This window comes from Bison bison, unplaced genomic scaffold (genome assembly GCF_000754665.1).
Source record: "Bison bison bison isolate TAMUID 2011002044 unplaced genomic scaffold, Bison_UMD1.0 scf7180017845436, whole genome shotgun sequence".
Taxonomy (NCBI): domain Eukaryota; kingdom Metazoa; phylum Chordata; class Mammalia; order Artiodactyla; family Bovidae; genus Bison; species Bison bison.
In genome coordinates this window covers 3218-9493 of record NW_011476009.1, presented here as the reverse complement: position 1 = coordinate 9493, position 6276 = coordinate 3218, and the positions used below count along the sequence as shown (strand labels likewise).

The 6276-nt window shown below is 40.6% G+C and overlaps 1 pseudogene; it reads left to right on the top strand.

Annotated features, from left to right (window-relative positions):
* The first annotated feature begins 899 nt into the window (after nt 1–899).
* Nucleotides 900–6273, top strand: LOC104984751 (annotated as a pseudogene).
* Nucleotides 6274–6276: the final 3 nt, after the last annotated feature.

Below are 6276 nucleotides of genomic sequence, written 5' to 3'. Positions count from 1 at the left end.
CTCAAATACATCATTCTCAACTTTTAGGTTGTGCATTTTTGTTCTGTTGACACCTGCCATGTCTAGTACTGATGCTTGCTCTGTCTTTTCAAATTATAATTTTTGCTCTTTAGTTTGCTCATTTTTCTCATCAGCTGGACATGATGTCCTGGGTAAACAGACCTGCTGCTGTAAAGAAGCCTTTAGTACTGTGGTGCTGGGGTGGGGGAGGGGACATAGTCTATTGTCTATGAGCACATCTCTGTTCTAGTGAGCCTTTGCCTCTGGACTGTGAGCCTCACACGTGTTTTTCTCCCCCACCTTGGGTTTGAGCATTCGAGTGGACTGGAGGTGGCTATTTCCCTTTTCCTATGTGAACGGCTTAGAACTGACTGTAGTAGTACATTTTTCTTTCTCTAAGTGAGTTAGGCTCTGATAAAACCCCAGCAGGTCAGGCTCTGCTTAACTGCTTTCCTCTGAGGGCAGGCCCTGTTGAGAAGAACAAGATGCTTTGCCCCGTTTCATAATGATTTATTTTCCACTCCCCTGCAGGGGGGAAAGGCAATGGCAACCCGCTCCGGTACTCTAGCCTGGAAAATCCCATGGACAGAGGAGCCTGGTAGGCTGCAGTCCATGGGGTCACAAAGAGTCAGACAGGACTGAGTGACTTCACTTTCACTTTCCACTTTCATGCATTGGAGAAGGAAATGGCAACCCACTCCAGTGTTCTTGCCTGGAGAATCTCAGGGATGGGGGAGCCTGATGGGCTGCAGTCTGTGGGGTCGCATAGAGTCAGACAGGACTGAACCGACTTAGCAGCAGCAGCAGCAGCAGGAAGCACCCGGAGATTTTTTGGATATTTACTATCAGAATCCGGTGGGGCTCCCAGAAGTAAAACTCACAAAAGTGTGGGTCACTCTATGACAGGATCCTCCTGGAACTTTAACTCCATGCTGACCATCAAGCAACTGGTCAATCCCAGTTTTGCTGCCCCAGCACTGGTGCCCACGGTGAGTCTCTGCTCTCCTGAGCCATGGCTCCCTGTATTTCCCTGTCTGTTCTGCAGTCTTGGGGGCAGCACCTTGCCCTGTCTCCTCAAAGCAACCTCTGAAGTATTCGAGAAAAGTTGATTTTTCAGTCCATTCAACTTTCACTTATTCTTAGGATGGAGTAGTGACTTCCAAGCTTCTGACATGTAACCAGAAACTGAAAGTCAAATTTATCAATTAGATTCCATATTGTATTTGTATTTTGGGCTCAGTTTAGAAATGTTTTCCTCACTCTTGTGTTTTGAAAGAATTTGTTTGCTTTCTTCCAATAGAACATATTTTTTAACAAATACTTCATGAATTTGGGATACTTCTTACATTGGTATAAGGACTGAATCCAATTTTATGCTTTTCAAATGGTTATTCAGTTATTTCAATACTTCTCATTACAATGTCCATCTTCTCTCCATTGATATGGAATGTTGCCTTTATTATACACTAAATTTCCCTATGCAAATGAGCATTTGTAGAGATTTTCTGTTTGTTTTTTTTTTTCCCCTCTACTGGCCTATTTGTACACCAATACTGTAAGAGGCTTTATGATGTTATTTACTATCTCGCCTCTCCTTTTTTTCTTTTTTCTAGTTCTCATTCCTATAATCACTTTCTCTTCTATTTGCATTGATGGATATCGCAAATACCATTGGAAAGTGAGGTAGAATGATTATAGTTTTATTGAGAAAGTATTTCTCCGTTAAGTAAGTTACTGGCTTTCGGGATGAGTAGGGAAATAGATAAGAAACTGTGTGTCAATTCATATTTTATGAAATGTTTTTACTATGAAAGGTGATCTTAATATCAGTAATTTTCCTCTTATTGAACCTGTGCCCCTCACTCTAGTGTTCCAGAAAAAATCCCACTTGGTTATAATGTAGCCCTTTTTAAAATGTTGTCAGATTCTGAGGATGTCCCTGGTAGTCCACCCTCCCCATGTACAGACCCCAGATTCATTTTAATGAGGGAAATATATCTCACATATCACAATTAAGAGTTCAATTGCAACAGCTAAAGATGCTACATGCTGCATTTAAAAAAGATGTCACAATGAAGATTGAAGATCCATGTGCTGGTGTGGCCAAATAGATAAATAAATATTAAAAATATTTTTTTTAAATGTCAGATTCTGTTTTCATTAATACTTGATTAGGATTTTGTATTGATATTCACACATGAGATTCATCTTTAGCTTTCTGTATAATAAAATATTTGTCAACTTTGTGCCTCAAAGTTACATTTACTTCTTAGAATTTTAAGGTTTACCTTATTTTCCTATATTCTGGAATAATTTAAGAAAAATTGGGATTCTCAGGGATCAAGTGCCCATGATTGCTGAGGGTTTCATGGAATTCTCCTGTGAAACCATGTGAGAGCTGATGCTATCTTCCAAGGAGCTTTCCCACTACTTTCTCTATTCTTCCTTCCATGAATCCTGTTCTACTTCAGTGTTATGTCTCTGTTGTGTTTTTCGGTTGCTAAGTTGTGTCCAACTGTTTGTAACCCTATGAACTGCAGCCTGCCAGGCTTACTTGTCCTTCACTATCTCTCAGAGTTTGCTCAAACTCACGTCCACTGAGATGGTGATGCCTCCAACCATCTCATCCTCTATCACCACCTTCTTGCCCTAAATCTTTCCCAGCATCAGAGTCTTTTCCAGTGAGTTGGCTTTTCACAAAAGGACATCCAAAGTACTAGAGCATCAGTTTCAGCATCAGTGGCCAGAGTATTGGAGCTTCAGCTTCAGTATTAGTCCTTCCAGTGAAAATTCAGAGTTGATTTCCTTTAGGATTGACTGGTTAGATCTCCTTCCTGGCCAAGGGACTCTCAAGTCTTCTCCATCACCACAGTTCAAAAGCATCAATTCTTCAGTGCTCAGCCTTATTTATGGTCCAACTCTCACATCCATACATGACTACTGGAGAAACCACAGCTTTGACTATACAGACTTTTGTCAGCAAGCTAATGTCTCTGCTTTTTAATATGCTGTCTAGGTGTGTCATAGCTTTTCTTTCAAGAAGCACATGTCTTTTAGTTTTGTGGCTTCCGTCAATATCCACAGTGATTTTGGAGCCCACCAAAATAAAATCTGGCACTGTTTCCACTTTTTCTCCATCTATTTGTCATGAAGTGATGGGACCAGATGCCATGATCTTAGCTTTCTGAATGTTGAGCTATAAGCCAACTTTTTCACTCTCCTCTTTCACCCTCATCAAGAGGCTCTTTAGTTCATCTTCACTTTCTGCCATTAAAGTGGCATCATCAGCATATCTGAGGTTGTTGATGTTTCTCTCAGAAATCTTGATTCCAGCTTGTGATTCACTCAGCCCAGCATTTCACATGATGTACTCTACATTGAAGTTAAATAAGCAGAGTGGCAATATATAGCCTTGAGGTACTCCTTTCCCAGTTTTGAACCAGTCCATTTTTCCATGTCTGATTCTAATTGTTGCCTCTTGACCAGTTAGAACCAGATACATGTAAAGTGGCCTTGTATTCCTATCTCTTTAAGGGTTTTCCAGTTTGTTGTTATCCACATTCAAAGGCTTTACTCTAGTCAATGAAACAGCAGTAGATGTTTTTCTGGAATTCTCTTGATCCAGTGTTGTTCGCAATTTGATCCCTGGTTTCTCTGCCTTTTCTAAATCCAGCTTGTACATCTGGAAGTTCTTGCTTCATGTACTGTTGAAGCCTAGCTAGAAGGATTTTGAGCATTACCCTGCTAGCATGTGAAATGAGCACAATCGTACAGTAGTTTGAACATTCTTTGGTGTTGCCTTTCTTTGGGATTGGAATGAAAATTTTTCCACTCCTGTGGCCACTGCTGAGTTTTTAAAATTTGCCAGCATATTGGGTGCAGGACTTTAACAGCATTATCTTTTAGAATTTTAAATAGCTCAGCTGAAATCCATCACCTCCACTAGCTTTGTTCATAATATTTCTTCCCTAGGCCCACTTGAGTTCACACTCCAGAATGTCTGGCTCTAGGTGACTGACTCCATGTGATTATCTGGGTCATTAAGACCTTTTTTGTATAGTTCTTCTGTGTATTCTTGTCACCTTTTCTTAATTTCTTCTGCTTCTGTTAGATTCTTGCCATATCTTCCCTTTATTTTGCCCGTCTTTGGATGAAATATTCCCTTGTGAGTGAAAGTCGTTCAGTCATGTCCAACTCTTTGCAACCCTAGGACTGTAGTCCACTGTAGCCCACTAGGCTCCTTTGCTCATAGAATTCTGCAGGCAAGAATATTGGAATGGGTAGCCATTTATTTTTCCAGGGAATCTTCCTGATCCAGGGATCAAATCCTGGTCTCCTGAATTGCAGGCAGGTTCTTTACTGTCTGAGCCACCAGGGAAGCCCAGTTATCTTGAAGAGATCTCTAGTCTTTCCCATTCTATTGTTCTCCTCTAGTTCTTTGCATTGTTCACTTAAGAAGGCTTTCTTCTTTCTCCTTGCTATTCTCTGGAACTCTGCATTCAGTTGAGTATATATTTTGTTTCTCCTTTGCCTTTTTGGTGCTCTACTTTGCTTATCTATTTGTAAGGCCTCCTCAGACAACCACTTTGCCTTCTTACATTTCTTTTTCCTGGGGATGGTTTCAGTTATCACCTCATGTACACTGTTACAAACCTCTGTCCATAGATCTTCAGGCACTCTGTGTACCGAATCTAATCCCTTGAATCTATTCTTCACTTCCACTGTTTAATCATAAGGGATTTAATTTAGGTCGAACCTGAATGATCCAGTGACTTTCCCTAATTTCTTCAATTTAAGCTTGAATTTTGCAATTAGGAGCTCATGACCTGAGCCACAGTGAGCCTCAGGTCTTATTTTTCCTGACTGTATAGAGCTTCTCCATCTTCAGCTGTAAAGGATATAATCAATCTGATTTCAGTATCAACCATCTGGTGAAGGTCAATATTGATAAGCTCTATTTACCCACAATAGGTGTATGTAATTTAAAATTTCAACATTAGCAGATCTGTTCTCTCAATCACTGAAGGATTATTGTCTCAACTATGTAGCCTGATGACCATCAAACCCACTTCAAACAATTGTATGTTACAATAAATCATAAGGCACCCATTATTGCCTCTAAATATTAGAGTACTTTTACAATAAAAACATCAAATTTATCTTCCTTCATGCAACTTGAGAAATAAGACTAGGTTAGTTCTATGTGGCATGTGCAAATTTCAGGACAGTTTTCACATGTTTCACCATGTGGTTGTTTTCCTTCCATATTCAGAGTCTCCATGTGGGACTCTTGTGTCTTTTCCATCCATGCTTTCTTTCAGTTTGAGTCTAGATTGTTAGTGTTTTTTAATGAGCACTCTTCCATGGCATAGGATGCTAACTACTGCCACAAGCATTCCTCAGATTTGATATTTAAACCTGAACTTTTTCAAAAACAAAATGTATATATTACTTTGTTAAATGGAGAAAAATTTACAGTAAAAAAATTTAAACATGCAAATACTACTTTCATCACAGCAACACAGGAGAGGCATGTAGTGGGAATTAGAATAATAAATAGAAGATATCAAAGAACGAATCCTCCGTGTAAATACTTCACCTGGCTTAGAAGACGAAATGATTTATATATTCAGTAGAGTAAGAAGTCAGGGTTGGGAATGGTTTCAACTTAATCCGAACATTTTTTTTTTTTTCCTTTCCTTTATAAACTATAGCTGACTTGCCTACTCTCCACAGCCTCTGATGTGGACACAGCTGCCGTCCAGGACATCAGTCTGAGGATCATGCTGGTTGGGAAGACCGCAAGTGGAAAAATTGCGACTGCAAACACCGTCCTTGGGGGAAAAGTATTTGAGTCTAGGATTTCTGCCGAAGCTGTTACCAAAACTTGTCAGAAAGCATCCCGGAAATGGAAGGGGAGAGACCTTCTGGTTGTTGACACTCCAGGGCTCTTCAACACCCAGAAGACCCAGATCGCCACCTGCAAGGAAATCAGCCAGTGTGTCCTCGCCTTCTGTCCCAGGCCTCATGCCATCGTCTTGGTCCTGAGGCTGGGCCGCCACACAGAAAGAGCAGGAAACTGTGGTGTTGGTCAAGTATCTGTTTGGGAAAGCAGCCATGAAGTATATGATCATCTTATTCACTTGCAGAGATGAACTGGGGGACCAGAACCTGAGCGACTTTTTGAAGGATGCAGATGTAAACCTACAAAGCCTCCTCCAGGAGTGTGGAGAGCACTGCTGTGCCATCAGTAACAGCAGAAACACAGAGCAGGCT